At 47.6% G+C, this 27,041-nt stretch overlaps 1 protein-coding gene across 7 annotated transcripts in view; it reads left to right on the forward strand.

Annotated features, from left to right (window-relative positions):
* The window catches only part of TLN2 (talin 2), a 456,511-nt gene that overhangs the window by 63,724 nt on the left and 365,746 nt on the right, over positions 1-27,041 (forward strand). Inside the window, exon 2 of one of the 7 annotated variants that reach the window (XM_050797236.1) lies at positions 31-173. The exons of the other annotated variants lie outside the window; for them this stretch is intronic. The gene's annotated coding sequence lies outside the window, so the exon portion shown is untranslated. The remainder of the gene's footprint in view (positions 1-30; positions 174-27,041) is intronic. 7 annotated transcript variants of the gene reach the window in all.

The following is a 27,041-nucleotide window of genomic DNA, read 5'->3' on the forward strand; positions in this document are numbered from 1 at the left end:
TCTAATAGAAGACCCTTTCTTCGTTTGCAGGTGCTGGGCTACCTGACTGATAGCAGGGACTGAAGGAGGGCAGTTCTTGAAGAGTTACCCAGATCCAGCTGCTTATCTGCCCCTGGCCATGGTTTATGTTGCTGACTGATTGCACCAGCTGCTGAGAGGTGGTTTTAAGTAGTGTGAGTAATTGAAAGTTGATTCCAAGTTTCCCTCTTGTCCCTTCCTGTTTAATGAACAGTCAGCTGTCCTCGAATTTATTTTGTGGTGGTACTTTGAATCAGCCCCCCATGTGAGAATTCAACAAAAATGCAACTGATGCAAAGGGTCTGCCGTGAGTTAGTCAGGCCAGCACTGAATCCCTCTGTCTGTGTTTTCTGTGTGGCTGGTTTTCACTTACCTCCTCCCCTTTGGATCTAGGTTCCTGTGACTGGTTTGCTTTCTCCTCAGTGTTTTGGAGGGCATAAAATGATAGTTCTCAGGGTTTGCAAACAGTGTGAGCCCTTCCTGCAGCTGCCGGTGGGTGGGTGGATAAAATCAGTTTTGCTGCTATTGTCCACAGGCCGGGCCCACCCCCAGGTGCCAGGGGCTGACCCCTGGCCACCCGTGCAGGAGTGTGAGTGGCTGCCTGCTGCATGGGCCTCTGTGGCTCGGAGGAGATGGTCACATGTGATGCTCCCTTCAGAGCAGTGGTAGACATGCTTTATTTTGGGGTTTTGAAGCCCTAGCATTTAGTGGCTCAGTTTGGCCTTTTGCTTCCCCTAAGGGATTCTGTGATGTTTAATGACTCAACTCAGAATGTACTCCGGATGTTTCTTTTCCACTGATGTCAGTTTATAGAGCAGTCCTCCAGCAAATGTTTGTGCGGGAAGGAGGCAGAAAGGGAAGGAAGAGGCGAGGGGGCACTTCGGGAGGCCAGGCCCTGATATTTTAATGCCCAGTGCTTTTGCTTCCAGACTCACTGGAGGGTTCTGGTTGGGGTTTGGATGACTGGGACTTCAGTCTGGAGGGGTCTGGTTGGGGCTCGGATGATTGGGACCTGAGTCTGGAGGGGTCTGGTTGGGGTTTGGATGATTGGGACCTGAGTCTGGAGGGGTCTGGTTGGGGTTTGGATGATTGGGACCTGAGTCTGGAGGGGTCTGGTTGGGGTTTGGATGATTGGGACCTGAGTCTGGAGGGGTCTGGTTGGGGTTTGGATGATTGGGACCTGAGTCTGGAGGGGTCTGGTTGGGGCTTGGATGATTGGGACCTGAGTCTGGAGGGGTCTGGTTGGGGTTTGGATGATTGGGACCTGAGTCTGGAGGGGTCTGGTTGGGGCTTGGATGATTGGGACCTGAGTCTGGAGGGGTCTGGTTGGGGCTTGGATGATTGGGACCTGAGTCTGGAGGGGTCTGGTTGGGGCTTGGATGATTGGGACCTGAGGGCCGTCTCATGCAGGGCTGCTGGTTCTCCGGCCGGGTTCTCTGTGAGAACTTTGGGATGCCAGGTGGGGGCACCCTCATGGGGTATGGGATTATTTTTAGGTCTGGTCATTATTATCTGGCATTATTTTAGGTCTGGACATTTAGGTGGGATGTCTGGCAGATGCCTTAGAGCATGTGTTTCAGGAAGTGGGGTGCAGCACAGGCCCCTGTGCCCCATCCCTTCCGCAAGTCTCCCTCTGGCTCATCTCCATAGGAGTTCAGCTTGACACAGGGGGTGAGGGAGAGGGCAAGGGCATGGGTGAGAGGGAGGGTTTAGTTTTGAGCAGATAGGTCCAGTTCCTTAGTTTGCCTTAGACACTGGAAAACTGGCTTCTTTCATTCAGCCCTTTAGAGGAGTGGCCCAGAGTAGCCCAGCAGGGACTGAACTCTTTCAGATGGCTTCCAGAGCATTCTTCCCAAGACCCTGCCTTCTGCTGACCCTGTGACATCGGGGCAGGTGGGGAGAAAAGAGATAGACACTGTCATCCCCCCAGTCCCAGGTCCCTCCACACAGCTTATTCCTCACTTTTCCTCCCCCTGGGGGGCTGGCAGAATCAAACTTGTGAAATCCTGGACACCGGGGTTTTGTGGTGGGCAGTTATGTCTGTTACTAAGCACAAGGAATTTGAGCAAAGGAGGGAGAAAAATAACTGTTTTTAAAGGAAACCACTGTATTCAATGGACTCCTCTTTTTTGAGGGTTTGTCGTGGGCAAAAGATTGTGGTGCCTCCTGAGAGTGATACAGAGGCAGCGAGTCCCCAGCTCTGCCTGCAGGAGTGTGTGGGTCAGCAATATTGCAGTTTTCAGGTCAGGAGAGAGGTACCCGATGGAGGGGATGTGATGGGAAACTCAGGAAGGGGTTCCTGGAGGTGCACTTCAGCCGCGCCTTCAGCAATCTGCAGAATGTCAAAAAGTCAGTGGGAGATGATGTTCTGAACGGGAGAGACTGAATGAACCAAGACAAAAAGATGGGACGGCACAGTGGGAGAAAGTCAGATAGCACAGGGGTTGTTAAAAGACGGGGGCGCCACACTGTATGGGGAACAATGTGTTTGTTTGTTTTTTTAACCACTGGCCTAGTGTCGGTTGTGAGCTGTCTGTTGACTTTCAGAAAGAGTAACCTGTATCTCGTTCCTCCTCATGGACTTCTGCGGTTACTACTATGCCAGAACGCCATTCTGGAAGGCCTCCAGCAACCCTTTGGTGGCCAGATCTCACAGTTTGTTCCCAGGTGCCCTGCTTGGGGCTGCCCGTCACGGGTCACTGCTTATCATCCTCTAACACCCTCTCTCCCTTTTGCCTCTGGGACTCCATATGCCTTGATGGGCTCTTTTCCAGTCCCCCTCTGCTATCTCTCTTGACTCTGACACACATCTCCATTCCCCATCCTGACTTCGGAGCCATTACCCCTCCACCTGTTCCCTGTGCCTGAGCTTTACCTCTCGGCCAGGTGCGGGGAGTCTGGCTGGCACTTTGCTTTTGCAGACCAGTGCAGCCGGCCTTGCTCCTGGGGGTTAGGGGTCTGCAGTTGTGAACCCCAGAAACCCAAAAAACTGAAATTCAATCCACAGACATCTATTAAGAGCCTACTGGGTGACAGAGTGAGACTCTTAAAAAAAAAAAAAAAAAAAAAAAAAAAACCGTTGACCAGGTGTAGTGGTTCACACCTGTAATCCCAGCACTTTGGGAGGCTGAGGTGGGTGGATCACGAGGTCAGGAGATCGAGACTATCCTGGCTAACACGGTGAAACTGTCTCTACTAAAAATACAAAAAAAATTAGCTGGGCGTGGTGACGGACGCCTGTAGTCCTAGCTACTCAGGAGGCTGAGGCAGGAGAATGGCGGGAACCCGGGAGGCGGAGCTTGCATTGAGCTGAGATGGCGCCGACAGAGCGAGACTGTGTCTCAAGAAAAAAAAAAACGAACCTTACTGGATCAAGCCCCCAAGGGGACAAGTGACAAGTAACAGCCCTGGATCATCTGGAGAGTACCTACTGCTTCTCCAGCCTTCCTTTTCCAAGGGCCTCTTCACTGGAAAGCTCTGAGCCAGATCTAAATATCCAAGAAGGCCAAAACTCCTTTTTGTCCTTTTCTATAATCTCAAGATTCTCATCTCTCTCAGCCTCCTACTTCCTAGCAAATAGACAAAAGGTGAAAAGCGTTTCATCGGCTCTTCAGAGCTGCAGCAGTAGCAGCTGCAGCCTCAGCCGCACGGAAGGTGGAGGTGCTCTTGAGTGAGTCCTCTCCACCGTTTAAAATGCAGGGTTGGACCTGAGGGATTTATGTGTTCCCTGGGTATGTGTCTTGTGCAGGCGACTTTGAATTTGATACCCCTGTCACATAGCCAGTGCCTGAAAACCCTGAAATGATTCTTGGTATTCATAATTCACATTGGGTAGGCTTAGGTAGTATTTATAGCACTCACAAGACAAGCTATTGCCAAAGGAGGTAGTGACACTTATCAGGGCCTGTGTAGGAGACACAGAGCTGAGTAGACTCTTTCTCTGGCTAATTTTAGATTCCCAGTGTTGAGGTTGGGAATGAGGGCTTGTCACATAGTTAGTATGCTTTCAGAGACTCTGATCTCCCTGAGACTGCAAGTACAAAGGTTCTGTGGCCATTTCTGTTTCCTGGGGCTTCCTGTTCCATCCGTTGTCTCACTGCACAGATTTTCCCTGGCGCTGTCCCCTTCTGCTGCCCTGTGGCAGAAAAGGGGGGGTTCAAGGCTCCTTGACATTCTGACATTAGGCCATCAAGCTGTGGGATGGGGAATTCAGGGTGGGGGAGAATTTGACAGTAGGGCATCATGCCTCACAAGCTGCTTTTTACAACCTGTGAATGTTTGACACACTGTTTAGTTTGCCTGTGGCCCTGTCTACTCTTGGTCAAGGGGAATCTCCCTGGGGAAGGTATTAGCTCAGGTTGCTATTGCAAAATGCTGTGGACTGGATGGCTTAAACAATAGAAATTTTTTCACGGTTCTGGAGGCTGGAAGTCTGAGATCAGCGTGGTTGAGTTCTGGTGAGGGCCTTCTTCCTGGTTTACAGGCAGCTGCCTTCTGGCTGCGTCTTCACATGACAGAGTGAGAGCGTGCGAGCGTGCGAGCATGCATGCACAAGCAGGCTCTCTGGCATCTCCTCTTAACCGGGCACTAACCCCATCATGAAGGCTCCACCGTCATGACCTCATCTAAACCTAGTTATCTCCCTATGGCCCTGTCTCCAGCACAGCATAGGAGTTTGGAGGGGACATGATTGAGTTCATAGCAGGGGTTGTTGGAGATTTTTGAACTGCAGATTCTTTAAGCCAGAGGCTGGTGACTGCAGAGGAACTGGGTCCCATCTTCCTTGGGGGTCAGACCTCCAGGGGCCGAAGTGCCTTTTCCAGTGACCCAGGGAGAGTTCTTGCTGGGAGACGGACAGCATTCTGGTGGCAAGGCAGGGAGCTGGCTGCTTTGTATTGGGGTTTTCCATGTGTCTAGATGATAAAGCCACGGCCAGCAGGGGAGGAGTGCAGGAGGGTGCACAGGCAATAATGCTGCACCTGTGTGGGAGCTGGTTGGCAGGTGAGGGAGTCGTGGGGGCTGGAGGGAGCATGAAGTCCCATTCTGCCCACTTCACTGCTCGGCTTCAGGTTCCCTCTCCTGTGTCACCTCCTGCAGTGAGCACCTAGAATGGATTCCTGCGGTTTTTCCTTTGTGTCATTTGTCAGGACTCATTTACCTTGTGTAATTAGCCATGTTTTGGAAGTTTGGGATAGTTTGGAAGCAACTGTGCCAGAAAACTGGAAAAAAAATGTTTTTCAGTTGACAGTGACCTGATGGTCAGGTCTGATCAATGGTCCTTCATCCACTGTTGTTGGGCCTTGGCGTCTCTTTCTTGGGATTCTGAAGTTTTCGTATGAGTCAACAATAGAGCCTCTATTGCTGGTGGCTCTCGGAGCGCCACCTCTGCAGTGGCGTGGGCATCTCATTGGTGGGAGTGAGGGCTTATGCAGCGATGGCCAGTGGGGACAAGGCTTACTCTTGTGCCCAGGCCTTTTTTCCAGTGTCTCTCCATGCTAAGGGTCAGGTGGGGTCACCCTCCACCCCTGCCGCCCGCCGCCTCTCCCTGATTCCTTGAGATGGGTGTTAGAAATAGTACATTTGGAATCTTTCACATTGGCGACTTGGCTCCTTGTGCTTTTCCAGTTTCTCCTTCTGAGCTGGTCCTAATGAGAGATGGCACATTGATGACTTGTTAATAAAGAGGTGTTGCTAGTTGGTCATGGTTTTTCTTTGCCATTCCTGGAGTGTCTCACAAACCTCTAGAAGGGAGAGATTCCTCTTGAGGATACTTAATTAAGAAGTATCTTCTTGAGGGGGCAGCCTGGGGAACATGGCAAAACCTCATCCCTCCAAAAAAAAAAAAAAAAAAAAAAAAAAAAAAAAAAAAAAAAAAAAAAATTTAGCTGGGCGTCATGGTGCACACCTATAGTCCCAGCTACTCTGGAGGCTGAGGTGGGAGGGTCACCTGAGTCCAGGAGGTTAAGGCTGCAGTGAGCCATGATGGCACCACTGCACTCCAACCTGGGCAACAGAATGAGGCCCTGTCTCAAAATAAATAAATTAAAAAAAAAAAAAAAAAACTCAAGGGTGATGCAGGGCTTGAGTGCGACTCTCCTTGCAAGTCCCAGCTTGCTTAATCAGCATTTCTTCCTTTTTGCATCCCTCTCCTACCTCTGCCCTCCTCTCTGGTGCCTGGAAGACCTAAGGAAGGGAGGCTATTAGTGGCTAAACCTCCATTTCAGGGGTCTGCTGGTTTATGTGGCACTAGCTCTATGTGGAAAGCAGTAGAATCTATATTATTATTATTACTATTTTTGAGATGGAGTCTGACTCTGTCGCCAGGCTGGAGTGCAGTGGCACAATCTAGGCTCACTGCAACCTCCGCCTCCTGGGTTCAAGTTATTCTCCTGCCTCAGCCTCCTAAGTAGCCGGGACTACAGACGCCCACCACCACGCCCGGCTAATTTTTTGTATTTTTAGTAGAGATGGGGTTTCACCATGTTGGCCAGGATGGTCTCGCTCTATTGACCTCGTGATCCGCCCACCTTGGCCTCCCAAAGTGCTGGGATTACAGGCATGAGCCACCACACCCGGCCTTTTTTCTTTTCTTTTTTTTTTTTTAAGTAAAATGGAGATCAGTTTATCTGCTCTTGTCTGCCCTGTGAGGCAGAGTATGAATAGGATGACAAAATAAGAATGCACTTTATTTTAAAAGGGGTTGTATCTTATAGATCAGTAACGATACCTTTATACTATTCCCCAAGCCCTGAACATCCTAGTCAGTTAAAACTTTATGATAGAGGAAAATTTACTGGAGTTTGAATGGAAAGCATGCATGCCTATGTCTATGAGTGTGTGAATGAACGCACTCAGGTATGCTAGGCAAGTCAAGTCTAAACTTCTATTTTTCAGGTTGACGACATCCAGCCAACACTTGTCTGGACCCTTTAGTTTGAGTTGAGTCTTAGTAGGTGTCCTGGGGCAGGCTTTCATTTTTTTTCTTTCCCTCTGCCGAATGTGATCCTTTTCCAGGGGCTTGTCCTTTGGGTCACAGTTGGCTTGGGGCCACTTAGTGTCTGAGGTCCTAAGCTTTGGAGTGAGCCAAAGCTTAGCCAAAGCGATTGCTTTGTTACTCATGTAGTTTTTTGACCTTGCCTCAGAGAGGATTTTCCCCTTGAATGATCAATTTTCATGACATAATTTAAAAGGAAGAAATTACTAGAAAGAGGCAGCAGGTCAGCCATGATTGTTCTTCTCCCCCTCTGGTGTGATCCAGGACCTCAACTCTGTAGGCTCTGGGCAGAGTTGCAGCTTCAGATGTCTGCCCAGGTGCTGCCTCAGCCTCAGGCAGTGACATGCCTACCACCTGTTTCCATTTAAAGCCACTGATATTTATCGGGACCCATACTTTCTAGGGCTGCAAAGGGGGAAGAAGATTGTAGCAGCCAGCCATGTGTCCTGGCAGGTTTCAGCTTCGGGGGGTATTTGATGTGTTCACACCTCACCCGAATAACTAGCCACATGGTCTTGTGCAAAGAGGCAGGTGGTGTTTGCTGCTCATCCAAGGGAAGCTCTATGTCAGGTGCCAGTCTTTGTGATGGACAGGAATCTTCAGCTGGCTTTATTAAGAAAAATAAGAATTCCGTGTTTATTTCAGACATGTTTTCTCTCTTTGCAATGAAGTTTTGTTGAAATAGAGCATAGAGAAACGAACACAAATCATAAATGGATGATTTGATGAATTTTCACATACTGAACTCACCTGTGTCACCTGCATCCAGCTCAGGAAATAACCCATTGGTACTTCAGAAGACCCCTGCTACCCCTGCTGGTGCACCCACCGCCTTCCTGCAGTCATAATCTTGACTTAGTTTTGCTTTTTTTTTTTTTAGACAGAGTCTCGCTTTGTTGCCCAGCAGGCTGGAGTACAGTGGTGCAATCTCAGCTCACTGCAACCTCTGCCTCCTGGGTTCCAGCAATTCTCCTGCCTCAGCCTCCCGAGTAGCTGGGACTACAGACGCACGCCACCATGCCCGGCTAATTTTTGTATTATTTAGTAGAGATGGGGTTTGACCATATTTGCCAGGCTGGTCTTGAACTCCCTCGTGATCCGCCTGCATCGGCCTCCCAAAGTGCTGGAATTACAGACGTGAGCCACCGTGCCTGGCCAGTTTTGCCTGTTTTTGAACTTAATATAAATGGACCTGCCCAGTGCGTCCTCTTGTTTCTGGTTTTGTTCAACATGATGCTTGTGAGATTTGCTTCCATCTTCTCTTCGTTTGAGTTGTGGGTCTGTCATTCTCGTTGTAGTATGGTACTCATTCATTTTTTTCGTATTATGTACCTATTCTTCTGTACATAGGCATGTAGGCAGTTTCCAGACTCCGGCTGTGATGTATAGAGCAATATGAATAATGTTATTTATGCCTTTGACATGGATGGGGTTCTACCTAGACGTAGTATTTAGATGTGTTTGCTTTGCTTTTCCTAGTGCGTTCATTTATTGAGTAAATAGTTACTGAGCATCACTGTGGGCCAGGCTCTGTCTCAGGCCCTGGAGTGAGAGCAGAAACCGACAAGCAAGGTGTAGTAGAGGAAGAGGGGCAGCTGTTCTGGATGATCTCTTAAGAGTCGGCATTTCAGCAAGGGCTTGAAGAATGAGAGCAAGGCTGCCAGGTAACAGGCGTCTAGGGAAGAGTACTCCATGCAAGGGGAAGAGCACGCACAGGAGCACTCACAGAAATTGCTGCTGGCTCAGGAGTGGTCAGCGCAGAGTGACCAACTGTTGGCCTGACCCTATCCACGCTGATGAAGTCATGGCCTGGGACATTTAACTTTTCATTGTTGGAGTCAGGTGGAAGGGCTGTGTCTGTCTGTACTTTTGTTCGTTTGTTTGTTTTTTGAGACGGAGTTTCGCTCTTGTTTCGCAGGCTGGAGTGCAATGGCACAATCTCGGCTCACAGCAACCTCCTCCTCCCGGGTTCAAGCCATTCTCCTGCCTCAGCCTCTGTAGTAGCTGGGATTACAGGCATGCGCCACCATGCCTGGTTAATTTTGTATTTTTAGTAGAGACGGGGTTTCTCCATGTTGGTCAGGCTGGTCTCGAACTCTGGACCTCAGGTGATCTGCCTGCCTCAGCCTCCCAAAGTGCTGGGATTACAGGCGTGAGCCACCACGCCTGGCCGTCTGTCTGTACTTTTAAAAATAAACCAGGCCAGGCGCGGTGGCTCACGCCTGTAATCCCAGCACTTTGGGAGGCCCAGGTGGGCGGATTACAAGGTCAGGAGATTGAGACCAGCCTGGCCAATATGGTGAAATCCGGTCTCTACTAAAAATACAGGAATTAGCCAGGTGTGGTGGCGCGTGCCTGTAATCCCAGATACTTGGGAGGCTGAGGCAGGAGAATCACTTGAACCTGGGAGGCAGAGGTTGCAGTGAGCTGAAATCGCACCATTGCACTCTGGCCTGGGCCACAAAGTGAGACTCTGTCTCAAAAAAAAAAAAATAAATAAAAATAAAAATAAAAAAAATAAAAAAACTAAATGATGGAAGAAGGAGCGTCAGTGTGGGCTGCTTCATAGGAGCTCCCAGAAGAGGACCAGGAAACATGTACTTTGCTTTATGCTGTCCTCGGTTAGCCCCTGGGTCTTCTGAAAGGCCCGTGGGCTGTCCACTTGAGGGAACTGGCTGGACACGTTGTTAGGGCCATCTGTTTTGGAAACCAGCACTACTCTTGGGTTCCTGGTTTTTAGCCAGTGACTCATCTTCCCTGGACCCTGAGGGTCCAGATTCCCAGGCTGAGAGTGTGCCAGGCACGTTAGCGTCTTGGGGATGCAGGGAAGTCTGGTTAGCCAGAGCGGACCCCCGTTTTTAGGAGATGAGTGAGGTAGTGCTGTAGGCTGAATAATGAGAGACCAGAGCAGGAGGAAATGGCCTGGCGCTATGGGTGTGGCTCTTGCCAGCTGGGGTCTGGGCCTCTCTTCCAGAACCAGAACCAGTGTGGTGTGAGGCTCTGGTGGGAATGAGACCCACATTGCAGGCTGGACAGCATCCTCTGGCCATTTATCTTTCCCTTGTTCATTGCCTTGTGTCTCATCTTTAATGAAAATGCCCTTGTTAGGAAATTGTCTAGTGCTGGGGAAAATCTCTCCTGACCGCAGAGCTGCCACCCCCATAAGGAGGAGGATGTGGAAGGAGACGCTAAGGACAGCGCCAGACTCTCTAGAGCTCCATCTTTGCTGTACAGCTGGCTGATGGCCATGGCCACAGGGGTACTTACTCCCTGTTAGAGTAGGGGCACCTCTTGCCTTTCCCCCAACCCCCCTGCCTCTGGCAGCCCTTTTCTGAACTTCTTTGGATGTTTTTCTAGTGTGTATTTTCACCCTCCATTTTTATTAGTGAGGAAAGAAGATAAAAGGCTCTTGTGTCTTTCATGAAACTCTTGAAACTGTCCCTCTTACAGAGCAAGGCTACAGCCAGCCACTGACTTCCCACTTTCTGACCCGCCCCCCTACCTCTGTGTTCCCCTCTGGATCTCTTCCTCCCTTCAAAAATCAAACTGCAATTCTGTGTTTTTGGATATGAATGGTGAGAACCATTGTTGTTAATTGACAGGTCTTTATTTCCCGATTTTTTTCTCTATTTCACTTAGCTTATGATGTAGAAAGCATAAAAGTTTGATTCTCGGGAAACTTAGCCAACAAGAAGGTATCTTGTTTCCTTGTTACCTTTTGTTAATGCGATGTGAGTGCATTTTAAGAGTTAATCTGGAGAAATGCAAATCAAAACCACAATGAGATACCATCTCACTCCAGTTAGAATGGGGATCATTAAAAAGTCAGGAAACAATAGATGCTGGAGAGGATGTGGAGAAATAGGAACACTCCCACTGTTGGTGGGAGTGAAATTAGTTCAACCGTTGTGGAAGACAGTGTGGTGATTCCTCAAGGATCTAAAACTAGAAATACCATTTAACCCAGCAATCCCATTACTGGGTATACCCAAAGGATTATAAATCATGCTACTATAAAGACACATGTACACGTATGTTTATTGCTGCACTATTCACAATAGCAAAGACTTGGAACCAACCCAAATGTCCATCAATGATAGACTGGATTAAGAAAATGTGGCACATATACACCATGGAATACTATGCAGCCCTGAAAAAGGAAGAGTTCATGTCCTTTGCAGGGACATGGATGAAGCTGGGAACCATCATTCTCAGCAAACTATCACAAGGACAGAAAACCAAACACCTCATGTTCTCACTCATGGGTGGGAACTGAACAATGAAAACACTTGGACACAGGATGGGGAACATCACACACCGGGGCCTATTGTGGGGTCGGGAGGAGGGAGAGGGATAGCATTAGGAGATATACCTAATGTAAATGATGAGTTGATGGTTGCAGCAAACCAGCATGGCACATGTGTACCTGTGTAACAAACCTGCACGTTGTGCACTTGTACCCTAGAACTTAAAGTATATTAAAAAAAAAAGTTAATCTGACACCTGACTTGTGAGATGTAATTAGCCGTAAGTGTTCTTCAGTCTTCTGGGTACCCAAATACTTTTTTTGCAATTAAATACTTGCAAAAAATTTTGGTGTTGTCGGGTGATGGATCACTTTTATTCTTGTTCATGTTAGCAGCCAACTATTGGGCATTCTTGAAATGCTCATTTTAAATGCAAATTCTTTGCACAGTTAGGAGGAAAATGAAATTGTTCTGGCTCCCAGCACTCACTTTGCATTTTTGCCATTCCTTCTGATGGCTGAGAGGAGGGCTCATGACTAAATCACTCAGCATCTTTGTGATGATTTCGGATTTCTACTGCTGAGAGGAAACTTTGCCCCGGGATGTTAACCCTCTGTTGCCCGTGGGCACTATGGGGGTGCATGTGTGATTACTCAGAGTTTTCGCTCGTCTTTTTCCCCCCCCTTAAATGATCTTTAGATTTCCTCTCTCATTTGGTGTATGGATAATGCATATACTTGGGAAACTTGTGGTGAGTGCATTTTTTTTTTTTGTTGTTGTTTTTAATTAAGGCAAATGAAATATGCTAAGCCCTTTACTACTTCTACTTGGCAGCAGCAGTATGTGCTGTTTCCTTTTAGCCTTAGAATATTCCTCTGGTTCTCTCTTTGCTGGGAGCTGTTGCTTACTCTCCCCTTGGCCTAGCCGCCCTATCCCAGCTTGCCACCTGGAGAATCCCGTGGCTTGGTGTGTGATGGAGATCATAGGATTCCCGTGCAGCGGGGCTGGGGAAGTGTTTCTGTCTCTGACTCTTTCAGAGAATGAGTGTGATGATACTTGTATGGATGCAGTTAAAACCGTAATCTTCTCCCCTAGTCAGGCCAGTTATATTCCTTTTCCTGAACGTGAACATTTTACATGTAAAACAGTCCCTGTGTTCTGTCATTCTCGAGACCATCGGGTTGTGTGTGGAGGGGTTTAGCCTCTCAGCTAAGTTGTTGTATTCCATGGAGCTGTGTAAACAGCTGGAGCCAGTGGAGAAGGTTTTGGGAATGGCAAGGTGGTAGCACGTTTTCTCTATCCACGAAACAATGGCTTTAATACTAAGTCTGTCCCCTAAGATGGGAGGGTGAGCTGATTTTATGGTTGCAAAGTATGAAAATGGAAAATTCTTATATGTACATTGAGTGCAATTGTAGCTGTGCTGTTTTCTTTTAATTTTATTGTAAAGCATTTTTTTTTCTCTTCTGCTTATAGGTTTCTGCAGAGCAGAACATAGAGCTGGAAATGAAGCTTCCATGTCTGTCCTTAGTTTGTTGACTGAATAGAATCATAGGTTTTAGGGTTGGAAGGAGATTGTAGAGTCCAGGAACTCCTTGCATCTCATTCCTGTGGACTGGGAGGTTGCCAGGGACTGTCGTGGTGGCTGGTGATACGGAGAAAGAAGTTGCTTTTAGCATTGCTCCCTTTTCCAGAGGAAATGTGATGGGGCTTTGGGAGAACTGGTGGAAAATGCCCCCTGATCAAGGGAGGTATGTTGAAAGGCAGTGGCTGCCAGCCTGGAGAGCAGCCGTCCTTTAAGCCCTGGAGAATTAATGGTTGAACTCAGTCTAGGGGTTGCAGAACCTCTGAAACAGGCCAACCTCTCTGTTTAGTGACAGTGAACCAGAGACCCAGGGAGGTCCGGTGGTGTGTCCGGACAGAGCAGCCTATCGGGGAACGAACTGGGACTCGTGACTTTGCTCCAGTCTTCTTCCTGCTTCCTACATTTTAGGGTTTCTCAGTCCTCAGCACTGTTGTCATCTGGGCTGGATGATTCTTTGTTGTGTGGGGCTGGCCTGTGCATCGTAGGGTGTTTAGCAGCATCCCTGGCCTCTCTACCCAGTAGATGCCACTAGCATCCCCACCCCCTTTCAGGTGTGACAGCCAAAAATGTCTCCAGACATTGCCAAATGTTCCCTGAGGAGTAAAATTGCTCCTTGTTGAGAACCGTTGCTTTAGAGGAATATGTTGCCCCTGGGAATTTGTAAACACAGCTTTTATATTAGCACGATCCCTTTTCTCCTTTTGCTTTGGAATATAAAATGCACAGCTAAGATATTAGTATTTACTGTAGCCCTTCCAGTAGATAACATGGCTGAAAAGCCTGTTGTTAGGAAAGTGGTCAACACAGTTCTGAATTAAACCGCCTTGTGTTTGGGTTGACAGTTTTCTCCTGAGGAGATTTGATTTTGTTTTTTTTTTTCAGATTCGGGATGCTGATGATACTGGCTCTGACTTGTCTCCGCTAAGCAGCTTGTACTTTTAATTTTTGCAAATAGCTGTGAATGGGGACAATGTGCCTAGTGGGTGGGGAAGATGTCAAAATATTCCAAAAGCCAATGAGATTTCGGCACTCTGAAAGCCAGTGAAGAATTAGCCCTCCGTTTTGTGAGCCTTGCCTCAAGCTTGGGAGAGGACACTCACCAACCTAAACCTCCCTCAATATAGAGAAGATATGTGGGCAGATTTTAAGTTGACCATTGCCTGATGAGTTCCGAAATGGCTGTGGGTGCCTGTGAACTGGATGGATGTAAAGTGGCGGAGAGCCCCATATAGGAGGCCGGAGACCTGGCCTGACCTTCTATGCCTTGGCCTGCCTCCAAGTCTTTTGGTCAAGTCACCAAACATAATTGAGTGGTAGGTTGTTGTCTGTAAGAGAAGGAGGGAGACAAAATTTCTGCTTCCCAGATAGGGGTGAAGTGCTAAGTGGTGAGCCTGAATTTGTGAAACCACAGGATAAACCTAAGACATCTAATTGGAGCCTTAATTTTACTCAGGTAATATGGAAGACAAAAAAATTACTTTAAAGCCGGCCATGGTGGCTCACGCTTGTAATCCAAGCACTTTGGGAGGTCATGGTGGGTAGATCACCTGAGGTCAGGAGTTTGAGACCAGCCTGGCCAACATGGCAAAACTTCGTCTCTACTAAAAATACAGAATTAGCTGGGCATGGTGGCGCATGCCTATAATCCCAGCTACTTGAGAGGCTGAGGCAGGAGAATTGCCAAGAGGTAGAGGTTGCAGTGAGCTGAGATCGTGCCATTGCATTCCAGTCTGGGCGACAGACCGAGACCGTCTCAAAAAAAAAAAGAAAATAAGCATGCGTATATTGAATAATTGCAAAATTTGCATGACGTGAATTTAAGCTAGAACACAGGACTTCATAAAGGAAGGAAACCTCAGACTTGCTGTGAGTGGCTTCCCTAGTGTCAGGTGGCCCACCCCTTTAGTCCTTTGTGGAGTTTTGGCCAGGTAATTTTATAATCCCTGCGGGGCCAGGTCTCCAAATTTCCTTCTGCATCTAAAATTTCTGGTCAGAGCAGAAAAGATACATCTTTGGTGTAGAGTCTTGGGTAAGTTCACACACTTATCACCAGCAGAGCCTTAGAAAGAATAAACAACAGTAATAAAGGTTGTGTAGCCTTTAACAATCCAGACACTTAAGTTTTCCTTCTATCCTTTTGGTGTACATTGGAAAGCTGTTGCCTTCTATTCTGGAGTGTGAGCCCATAACCAAAAATGAAAAGAGAGCAGGCCTCATTTTGGTGTGGGACCCTCAGAGCTTAAGCATTGCCACCTAAGAGTTGACCTAACCTAGGAAATGAGCCAGAGGGGATAGCATGCTGCTTTAAACTCCTTTGAAATGCCTGTAACAGAATGATGACAAGGGTGTTGGCTGTGGGGGCCATGTGAAAGTTAAACTGACATCCCCCGCACAGCTGGGATTTACTAAGCTGGGGAAAGTTAAGATGTTAAGACACTCCAGCCAGTCAGTTTTTATTTCTGAAATTATTTAATGTTACAAAGGAGTTGTTTTTTGATGTTGATATTCATGACAATTCTTTAGAAACTGATGTCAAAGGCTTCAGACAGGGATAGTCATTTCCATGGTGTTTTCTTGAGAGAGATAAGGCCAGGGCCTGGCAGGTGAGCAAAAGAACACCTACGAATACAGCAATTGTCCAGAAAACGGCTGCTGTAACCATTTGTCAACAATTTACCTTATGTAAGATGACTTTTCTATATGACGTAATAAAGATAATTTATAATGTTTTCATGAAGGCAGGAGTAGGTGGTAGAGTGGGTTTTTCTTTGTCTTTTCTTGGCGTGTAATTGAAACAGAGCTTGGACTAAATGAGAAACACTTGTGTTGGAAAAAATATTCCAGAGGCTTCTTGACTAGAGTCAAAAATTGCTTCCTTATTTTGTTGTGAGCGTGTAAGCAGACTTCTCATCTAAGACAAGTGTTAAGAACATTGCCATTTCTGTCTGTTCGTGAGCAGATGCATTTTCTGACCTAGGGAACTGTCTACATTGTAGACCAGATAGCACACACAGTGCATCAGAAGAAAAAGTGTGTGAACCGATCTGTCTCAAAAGAAAAATCATGGCTTTTGTGTGGATTTATAAATTCAGTTCCTTTCACAATGCTGCTTACCCAAAAGCTTTTCTTTATAAAGAAAAGTGTGCCTGTGCATTTTGAAGTCCCAAGCTTTTTAAAATTGGCCCCAGAGGAATGCTGGAGTGAGCAGAGGAAGTCTAGTTGTTCTGCCATTGGGAAATAGAGCCTGAATGGATGGAGCAATGTGACTGAATACTTTGTGTTGGTGGAGTGTGCAAAGAAAAACTCTGCTCTTGTTCAGGCTGCTTGTGTGCTTGGCTTGATTCTGGAGTTGGCACTCTTGAGAGCCACCCACAAGCACCCTTAAAGCACTAAGACACAGGCAATTCCTAAGTGGATACCTAATGAAGGAAATATTTTAATCCCTTTGCTCTTACTGACTCTCTTCTAGCTTAAGTCTGTAGTTTAAAAAAAGCAAAAGCCAAATTAAGAATACAGAACCCACTCCTCAATATGTCACCTTCTTCAAAAGTAAAACATCCTGGTGGATTTTGCCATCTTTCCTGAGCTCAAGATGGGCATGGCTCTTGCGTGTGGATGTGTGTTTGTGTGTGTGTGTGTGTGTGAGAGAGCGAGCGTGCACATGCACATGTAAGTCCAGCATTCTTCGTGATTGACTCAAAACAATAGCTTTATAGGGAAACCATTGCTAAGAGCTCAGGAAAAGTAAAGGCCTGCCAATTCCAGAAGGACAAAGGGTTTCAGCAACTAACATGGGAACAAAATGATCTCATGCCCCTTTCCCACTGAGACTGCACATGAGTGGGATCCTTCTCAAATTCTGAGTGCTCACTTAGAGACACAGTCAGTGTTTCCAACCTATGGGACCCATTCGGGAGGATGGCCAAACCAGGAAACAGATTCCAGAGGTAGCTGTTTGATGTTTAACCCAGACAGTCGACCGACCCGGGCTCCTCAGCCAAGGAGGGGCTGAAACTCTTCAGTGAGGAATGAGACCCTGGCTTATGCTCAGGCATTAGTCACTACATCCAATGGCGAGTTCCCTTAAGTCAAAGGCCTTGGCTAGGGCTGACAGTGGACCTTTGATAACAGCTCTGCATCTCTGGGGCGCTTGGCTGCCAAACTTTAATTCCTAGTGACTCACTCTAGCTGGCTCTTCACACGCTTCAGAGAGCACGGGCAGGAAGAGGCCACAGGCTCCAAGCCTCCTGCCCCCAGCAGCCCTAAGAGTGGCCTGGAGCAGGTGCTGGGGAGGTGAGAATGGCATGCAGTTCTCAAGTGGCAGGTGAGATCCACATGCGCATGCGGGAGCTCTGGGACAGCCCCCAGCCACTGCCTTTGTTACCCACGAGCCAGTGCAGGCACTGTGCTGGGAGAGAAAGGTGGGGGCATCTTTGAAGGTCTAAAAGTTTGGCTACAGCTCCCTGCAGACAATAGTAATTGTACTTTCAGTATCCTTTGAGAGAGAGCATATCAAGACAAAAAGGCTATCGAGTGAATTCATATTTCATTAGTCGTAATAGCCCTTATATACATTTTTTAAGTAGCAAAATATAATTCTGAGACAATGTTAATTATTTGTTCTATAGACAATACTTGACATATATGAAGGATCTCTTGAATAACTGACACAACAGGATAAAACTCCTCTGTTTTGCTGCAAACTGGGGTTAGGGTGGGGGTAAAAACAAGCACAAGGCTGGGCATGGTGGCTCACACCTGTAATCCCAGCACTTTGGGAGGCTGAGGCAGGAGGATGGCTTGAGCCCAGGAATTCCAGAAGAGCCTGAGCAACATGGCAAAACCCCGCCTCTACAAAAAATTAGCTGGACATGATGGTGTGTACCTGTAGTCCCAGCTCCTCGGGGGACTGAGAGGTGGGAGAGTCACTTGAGCCCAGGAGGTCGGGGCTGCAGTGAGCCAAGATCATGCCACTGCACTCCAGCCTGGGCAACAGAACATGATCCTCCCTCAAAATAAAGCACTTTTTTTTTTTTTTTTTTTTTTTTTGCCATACTTAGAGGCAGTGCTGTTTGTAAGAAGCTTTAGGTCATACATGAAGATAGAGTATGTTTTTGAAATGAGCTATAACCTGCTTCACCTCCTGAGTTTGGGTAGGCTCCAGTGTGCTACCCCAGCCGCACCCTGTATACGGCTGTCCTGCATCTTTGCATGGCCCTTACAGGGAAGTCCCCTCCACTGGCCCTTTCCTACTGCTCTAGGATTGTCTCTGTCAAACAGGAGTTCCCTGAGGGCAGGAACCACCCTTTCCTGCTGGCACCCCAGCCCCTTATCTGGGGCCTGGCACCCAAGAGAGTTATACTATGGAAAGGCTGGGAAGAGGGGAAGATGCTTCTCTACAGAGGATCTTGAGGTAACTGAGATGAACGATAACAGTTGGTGGGGGGAAGGGTGAGGTTGGCCCTCTTCCCTGAGAGGCCAGCGTAATTCAGTGATTTCACGTTCGGGATTGAAAACTCAGGACTGCCAGGCGCGGTGGCTCATGCCTGTAATCCCAGAACTTTGGGAGGCTGAGGTGGGTGGATCACCTGAGGTCCGGAGTTCGAGACCAGCCTGACCAACATGGAGAAACCCTATCTCTACTAAAAATACAAAATTAGCCGGGCGTGGTGGCGCATGCCTGTAATCCCAGCTACTCCGGAGGCTGAGGCAGGAGAATGGCTTTGACCTGGGAGGCTGAGGTTGCAGTGAGCTGAGATGGGGCCGTTGCACTACAGCCCTGGCAACAAGAGCGAAACTCCGTCTCAAAAAAAAAAAGGTGGCCGGGCGCGGTGGCTCACACCTGTAATCCCAGCAATTTGGGAGGCTGAGACGGGCGGATCATGAGGTCAGGAGATCGAGACCATCCTGGCTAACCCGGTGAAACCCCGTCTCTACTAAAAAATACAAAAAACTAGCCGGGCGAGGTGGCGGGCGCCTGTAGTCCCAGCTACTCGGGAGGCTGAGGCAGGAGAATGGCATGAACCAGGGAGGCAGAGCTTGCAGTGAGCTGAGATCCGGGCACTGCACTCCAGCCTGGGTGACAGAGCGAGACTCCGTCTCAAAAAAAAAAAAAAAAAAAAAAAAAAAAAAGGAAAACTCAGGACTGTAATAAAGACACAAGACAAATTCAACGGTCTTCCCAAAGGCTGCACGCAGGTGCACAGCCCGGCCTCCCCCATCAGCCAGTCAGATGGCAGCAGGAGGATGGGGATGCAGAGGCGGAGGGATTCCTTCTTTCTTGCGCCTTTCTGCCCAGCTCGGAGTGGTGCATTTCCTGCCTCCTTTCTTCCTTCTCCCCTGCGCTTGACATTCCCTACTGCATTCAGAATAAAGTTCCAATATCTTACCTTGGGATAGGAGGCCTGTCAGACTTAGATAGATACTCACCCGATTTCCCCTGATTCAGCTCCTGTTCCCACCTTTCCCGTGCACCCACCCCCATACGAGTCAGTCCCAAGGACTGACGTCTGGGAATCTCCTCACCCCACCACATCCTGCATTGTATTCACCCACTTTGGGGTCTGTGTCCAAGTCATTTTTTCCAGGAGACTCCTCCCCACACCAGCTGTCTGATAGAACTCTTTCTTTCCCCAAACCCAGATCACATGTCCCCAGCCTTCGAGATGATTCCTTGTATCTTCCTCATCTTGTCCTACGGTGAGAACCCTCATGCTAGAGGGCTCTTTCCTGTGTGCCTTTCACCCACACTAGTGTGAGTTCCTGATAGGCAGGGATGCAGCTCCCTTCGCCTCTGGACCGTAGACAGCATCCGGCACAAAGCTTAGCAAACAGCGAGGACTCAAATAGGCACTTTTTCTGTGCTTCAGGCCTGCACTGAGTGTGAGGTGTGGGCCGTCCAAAACTGAGTTCAAATGTTGCTTGATGTCATGGTGTCAATTTTTGCCTATTGTAACTAAAACATAAAAATGACAAGTTTGTCTACTAGTGAGATTACCAAAAAGAGTCTTTTTGGATGACATACTCTTGTTCAAATGATTAGGAAAGGAGTGTGCCTCCTTATTTAGTCAAAATGGTAGTGGTGAGTGTGGGAAGGGTTAGGAATTGAGACACACTGATCATGCTCCTATAGCCTTTACCTATTTCTCAGACCAATGGATGACTTGAGCATTTGTTGAATGAACAGAATTCCCTGAGGAAGGTAAAGTGACCGTGAGCGAGGCGCTTGGAGGAGGAGAGGCAAGGAAGCCAGGCCTCTGTGTGCAGCGGAGGAAGGGGGTGGCCCAGGGTTCCTCCTAAGTCTGTGGCCGTGTCTGGTTCTTTGCTCCTTTCTCAGCTGTCAAAGGTGCCTTAATGAGACCGTTCCTGGTCACAGAATGTGCCACAGGAAATAGGCCTGCAGGGTGTGTAAGAGGAAAGACCAGTGGGTTTGCAGAAACCTGACACTGGCTTTTCCCAGACTGGGAGGCAGCCTCAGAGGTCAGCGTGGCATTAGCCCAGAGCACAGGACTGTCCCAGGGCATAGACTTTTAAAAATGAAAGTGTATTTATAGATGATGGCCCTGGGGACAGAACTTCCAACTGTTCCTGGCCAGGCCCCACCCCTTCACAGCACTGGGCTCACTTCAGTTTTATTGGTGTGTCTTAAAATGGGGTTGGGAATAACACTGAGAATAATGCTTGGAGGTCCCTGTCACTAACACAAAACTGTCTTTTTTTTTTTTTTTAAAGTGCTTTATTTCCGTATACATACGGAAGAGTATGCAAAATGCAGGTGTAATTTAAGGAGTAATATGAACATCTGCGGAGTCAACAACCGGGTTACAAATACCTTAGACATCCTTCCCATCTCAACTTTTAATTTTAACTGATCTTTGCTTTTTGTAATTGCACTACCTGTGTATGCATTCCTAAACAATGTATGCTTTTGTTTATTATTCTTATTTTGAAAAATTGAGTACAAAGCACAAATCTGTGTATCTAAGGGAAGGTTCCTATGGAAAACTATTAAGTGAAGAATCCTAGCTGAAGCAGAGGGCTTCAGCAGTTGTGTGAACTCAGAGGTCATACTTCTCCCTCATCAATGCTACAAGAAGCCAGTTTCCTCACTGGATCCTGCTCTTCCTGTGCATCCCTTTGTAATTGGCGTTGCCATTCACAACTGCATTTACAAAGGAGTTCTACAAGGCCGGGCGCAGTGGCTCACGCCTGAAATCCCAGCACTTTGGGAGGCTGAGGTCAGGAGTTCGAGACCAGCCTGGCCAAAATGGTGAAACCCCCATCTTTACTAAAAATACAAAAATTAGCCAGGCGTGGTGGCGAGCACCTGTAACCCCAGCTACTTGAGAGGCTGAGGCAGGAAAATCGCTTGAACCCCAAAGGTGGAAGTTGCAGTCGGCCGAGATTGCGCTCCAACCTGGGTAGTGAGCAAAACTCTGTTTAAAAACAAAACAAACAAAGGAGTTGTACAACATTCAGAGAGACTTATAAAAGAGAATTTCTTTTCTTTCTTTTTTTTTTTTTTGAGATGGAGTCTCGCTCTGTTGCCTAGGCTGGAGTGCAGTGGTGCGACATCCACTCACTGCAATCTCCACCTCCTGGGTTCACAGCATTCTCCTGCCTCAGCCTTCCAAGTAGCTGGGACTACAGGTGCCCGCCACCACGCCCGGCTAATTTTTTGTATTTTTAGTAGAGACAGCATTTCACCGTGTTAGCCAGGATGGTCTCGATCTCCTGAACTCGTGATCTGCCTGCATCGGCCTCCCAAAGTGCTGGGATTACAGGCGTGAGCCACCACACCTGACCAAAAGAGGATTCCTTTTAATATGTTAATTTAGCAGGGGTCCTAAACCTGAGGTTCAGAAAAGAAATTTCAGGGGGCTCATAAATCCCTAGAAACTGAAGGCATAATTGTCTCTATGTTCTCCTTTTTGGGTGAAAGCGTCTATGATTCTCAGAGGAATTTGTCACCCCCTCTCCGCCCCTTTTTCACTCAATAAGAATAAGGGATAATGTGGGCCAGGCTCGATGGCACATGCCTATATTCCCAGTGCTTTGGGAGGCTGAGGTGAGAAGATTGCTTGAGTCTGGGAGTTTGAGACCAACATAGTGACACCCTGCCTCTACAAAAAATAAAACAATAAAATAATTAGCCACGTGTGACAGTGCATTCCTGTAGTCCCAGCTACTCAGGAGGCTGAGATGGGAGGATCACTTGAGCCAGGAGTTTGAGGCCGCAGTGAGCTATGATTGTACCATTGTCCTCCAGCCAGGACAGGAGAGTAAGACCCTGTCTCAAAAAAGAATAAGGAATAATGTGGATGTTATGGTAGTGTTTTGTTTTTTAAATGGACTCTGAGGCTGTTGACGATTCCTTGAAATATGTTTGGTTTGCTCGTGTCTGAGTCTTCATTGGCTTCTTACGTTTGCGAATGAAAGGAAAATGAGCAGTAAGTTATACTCTGGGCTGTCCCAGGTGGAATCCGTGGCCATGCTGTGGGTGGCCTTGCAGCCTTTGCCTGTTCTCTGAAATCTGCATCTCACTCTCTTGACCTAGAGTAACTAGAATGCTAATGGAAAAAAAATAGTTGGACTGGTTGCTGTAGTTTCAAAACAAATGACCTCACTGCCTGAGTTCTACGCTATGCAAAAGAAACCCTAATTTTTGCCTTATAAATAATAATGGACCTTTGGGGAAATAGAGCCAAATACCCATTTAGTGAGGGTGGGGTATTTGGCTCTGTTTCCCTGAAGATTCATTTAACGATTTGTCATTGCTGAAGCTTACTCCCTAGAAACAGAATGCAACCGCTGTGACACCAACTTACTAATTATTTCCTAAGAGATATGCTAATTTAAATTTATAATGACTGACATTCATTTCTTCAAGTTAAGAAAATAAACTTTGTGTAAGCTGACTTAATAGGAACAATTTTCAGTCCTGTTCCAAAAATGTAACAGAATGTTTGAATTTTCTAGCTGAAAGACACCTGAGTTTTATCACACTCCTCATTTTATAGATGAATTGACCGAAGGTCTGCAAAGTTAGGTGTCATCTGCCCGAGGTTGCATTGATGTGTCAGGGCTAACCAAAACTAGAATGCAGGGGAAAAAGGCAACTATTTGGATGATTATGTTTAAATTAATAACCCACCAGCCTTTAAACTGCATGATTTTGTGTGGTCTCCAAACGTTTCCTGGGATGGGTTCTGGTCTTGGGTCGGTAAGCCTGATGTACGGAACAAGAGCTTTTCTTCTTGTTCTTATTCTTTATATCTCATAAAAAAGTTTGTCGATTTCCCTCTACAATTTTCAGATTTTCCTCCCCTGCTCAAATGTGAACAGTTCTTTCTCGAACTTTGTTTTTGACGAAAACCAGGAGTTTCAGTTTGGCTGGTGCAAGTCTTGGGATTAAGGAGAGAGAACTGGGGGCATGGTTAAGATCTGGAACTGCAGGCTGCTTCGTCTCTTCGGTTAGGAGTCAGACAGCAAGAATAACATTTGTTTAGAAACCGAGTTTTATTAGAGAGGTAGTTTACAGGTAAAATGTAAGCTTTATAGACTCGACTGTGCAATTCTATTCCTGGCCTTGCCATTCCTTGCTGCTGATTTAGGGCAAGGCCTATCTTCTGAGTCTTGACTTTTCTCATCTGTGAAAAGAGGGGCTTTAGGCCTGAGTATTGCCAACGGCCCTTGGCAGTCATATGACTGGACTCCACGGTGGGATATTTGCAGAGAGCCTTCTCTGGAGCTGCTGCTTGTGGGCTGGCACCAAAACTGAAGGCAGAGGGGTTGCCAGCTGTGTTGCTGCACGGAGTCTCAAGAGCATGAACCCTGTGTGGCATTTTTCCCTCCTCCTGCTTTGTCATCTGAACCCCAGCAGTGTTGTTCAGTGCCGGGAGGATGTTGCTCACCCGCTGACATGGCTACCTGCACTGACACATGTCATTTGTGTCTTCTCTGCCAGTGCGCTGCTGCAGGGTAACATCTGGACTGGCCTGCTTGGCCCTCGGATGCTCGGCTGCCCAGACGTTTCTGGATCAACTTGTTGAAAACCATGAGTAATCTTCATTTCTGCTTTGCAAGCAGCTCTAGACCCGTGGCATCTCCAGCCAGGTCTGGCTGATGGACTCCTGCCCTTTGTGGCCAGCCTCTCTCACACCCAACTGCAAGATCCTTGAAGGTGACAGCAGGGACTCCGTACGGGGCCCTTCTGTTGCCCCCAACAGTCATAATGGTTTTGGGGCCTTCTGAGTCTGCCTTCTTGGAGCTACTCTGTTCCATCACCAGAGCCGAACCTATGAGTCCTGATTCTCTTCTTTGGCAGTTAGGGGAGTTTTGACCACTTTCCTCTTTTTCACTTTGCTTCAGCCACACTGGCCTGCCTTTACTGGCCTTCGAGAAAGTACCCGCTTTATGGTGGCAGATGCAGGTGCCATTTCCTCTGTCCAGCATCCTCTTCCCTGGCACGTACCTTCTCATCCATAATGTCTCATCCTAATGCTATCCCCTTTAGAGATGCTTATCTGACTACCTTGTTTCAATGTCTTCCTCCACCCCCAGGTATGCATTCGCTTTCTCTCTCTGATCCTTCCGTGCGTCTGTCTTTGCACTTACAACAGGATAGATCTCTTTAGTCATGAGTAGACTGCCTATTCATCCATTCATTCAACACATATTTCTTACTTACTATGCACCAGCAACTGTGATAGACACAGTCTGTGCTGTCTGGAAACTTCCACTCCATGAAGAAAGATGAGATCCAGTAAAAGCCTAAGTAAACTGTCATGCTATTTGGGCAGATTGCTTTCTTCTAATGATTCTAAAGCATCATGGGCATCTTGGTAAAACACAGATCCTAACTCAGTAGGTCTGGGTGGGCCTGGGAGTCTGCATTTCTAACAAGATACAGGTGATGCTGCTGCCATATAGACCACACTTGGAGAAGTAAGGCTGTAAGCTTTTTGATGAAAGTAAGACTTGTCCTGGAGTGTGACTCTTGCTGAACCGCCTGGGTGGATGTGGGTAAAGTTATTGGAGACCCTCAAGGTTTTGTCTGGCCTTGAAGTGTCTTCCAGCTGCAGGAGACTGAGTGGTATGAGACGTGAGCCTGATTGAACAGTAGGGGAACCTGTTAGCATCACCTGCATCTGTGTACCTGTCCTCCTTAAGGTTATCATAGGTGGTGGGTTTGTCCACTGAACCCTCCCTTAAATGTGCGTTTCACATTCACTTGGCGGAATCCTACGGGATCCCTCTGCAGGGGGTGTTCTGTCTAAGTCAGCACTTCTGAAAATACTGAGGGTGTTTGGTTTCTAAGAGCAGACTGTATCTGCTGGGCCCATGGGGCACTTGCAGTGAGGTGTTGAGAAAGGAAGACCATACTGGAAGCTGGGGACTGGGGCAGAAGGCTTCGAGCAGGTAGACTGAGGGCAGGTCGGATGCAGGGCACTGCTGTCAAAGGAGAGCCTTGGGTCCAAGCAGCAACTTGGCCCCGGGGTTGTGCACCTCATACTGGGGGGCGCTGCAGGCTCCACATTGTCCAGCTGCTGCAGTAGACCTCCTCAGAAACCTTGCTTTACTTTCACAAGCAGCTAAACTGATTCTCGCCCTGAAGAGTTAACAGCTCTAACAGCATTCTCAAAGTACTTCCAGTGTCCTCGGCATTGGGCTGTGTGGCACACGTTCTTGTAACTTAACCCTCCCTGCAGCCCAGGAGGCAGGTGCAGCCCCTGATTTACAGAGGATGAGACTGAAGGAACTCACCCAGTGGGTCACACAGGGAGAGTGTGCAGTTGGGATCCAGCCTGGACTGTCAGACCTCATGTGGGGCCCCTTCTCTTGCTTTTAACCCCCGCATCATGACTAGAAGTGGGATTTTACAGCTGGTGGCGAGATGGGGTCACTTATTATTTGCAGCCTAGGTTATTTGTTACTTTCTTCTTTTTACCCACCCTCAGCATAAACCCAGATAGGACCCTCCCCTGTATGGCAACTTTAAAATGTTGCTTCTATAGCACTCTGGCTCCTTGAGGTGGGGGAGAAACTTGGACAATGTGGGGACAGACATGAACAAGGAAGAGAAAAAGTGTGTGTTCATTTTGGAGGTAGACTTCTTGTCTACCTCTGCCCGCCTCTGCCAGGCTGGACAGGAACAGCTCTCCAGGGAGACTCTGATTGTTTCTGGTAGTCTGGAGAGCCAGTGCTTGAGGGCTCAGGCTGGCAGGTAGGAGGAGAGGGGTGGGTTAGGGGTAGATCCAGTGTGTTCTGATGACTGTTTTCTTGCCACTCGGTGGGATTTCTATGTCAAAGACAATCTCCAAGTGACCTCGCTCTGGTCAGTTATTTTGTCTATTCTGTATTAGATACGCAGTTCTAGTATCTTATGGGTTTTAAATTTTCATTAGGCTTCTCCATTTCTGGCATCATGTATATGCTTAGTTCTGGGCTGGGCCAAGCCATTCACCAAATGCAGACTTAGGTTGAACCTACTTAGCCCGGCTTCCATGGCCAGGTATGTGTTGCAGTTCTTATGTTTTAGGCAATGGCAGATGGGAACCATGCTATGAGTTTTGTGTTACAAACTCTGTTCCTAAATCCATGCCTATACCTCCCGTCTGGAATGCTGGGATGTCCATCCAGGGACAAGATGGAATCATATCTTAAAGGCAGCTCCTTCTTGCTTCTTTAGACTTAGTGGGGCTAAGCTTGTCTTTCCATCTAGTCAAGCCTCTGGAGCTTGTGGGAGCTGGATTCAAATCCCAGCTCTGTAGCGTGATAACCTGTGCCTGTGTGCATTTACCTGCGCCTCAGTTTCTCATATAGGCACCAAGGACTGGCACCCTCTATTCTCTGGGCTTATTTCCTCAACAGTAGAGGAGGGAGATGATTTTCTTTTGCAGGGTGGTTTTAGCGCTATGCCCTTAGACTGCTGTGTACTTACCCTGGCTAGTCATCCTTCAAGGACTGTCTGAAGTGTCCCCTCCCACTTGCGTTTGGCTGATCCCTTCTAATCGAGCACTTTCCCATTGTCTGAAGCAAACTTCTTTGTCTTTATTTTTATTTTTTTGAGACAGAGTCTCCATCTGTCACCCAGGCTGGTGTGCAGTGGTGCAATCTTGGCACACTGCAACGTCCGCCTCCCAGGTTCAAGCAGTTCTCCTGCCTCAGCCTCCTGAGTAGCTGGGATTACAGGCAA

Source organism: Macaca thibetana, chromosome 7 (assembly GCF_024542745.1).
Source record: "Macaca thibetana thibetana isolate TM-01 chromosome 7, ASM2454274v1, whole genome shotgun sequence".
Lineage (NCBI taxonomy): Eukaryota > Metazoa > Chordata > Mammalia > Primates > Cercopithecidae > Macaca > Macaca thibetana.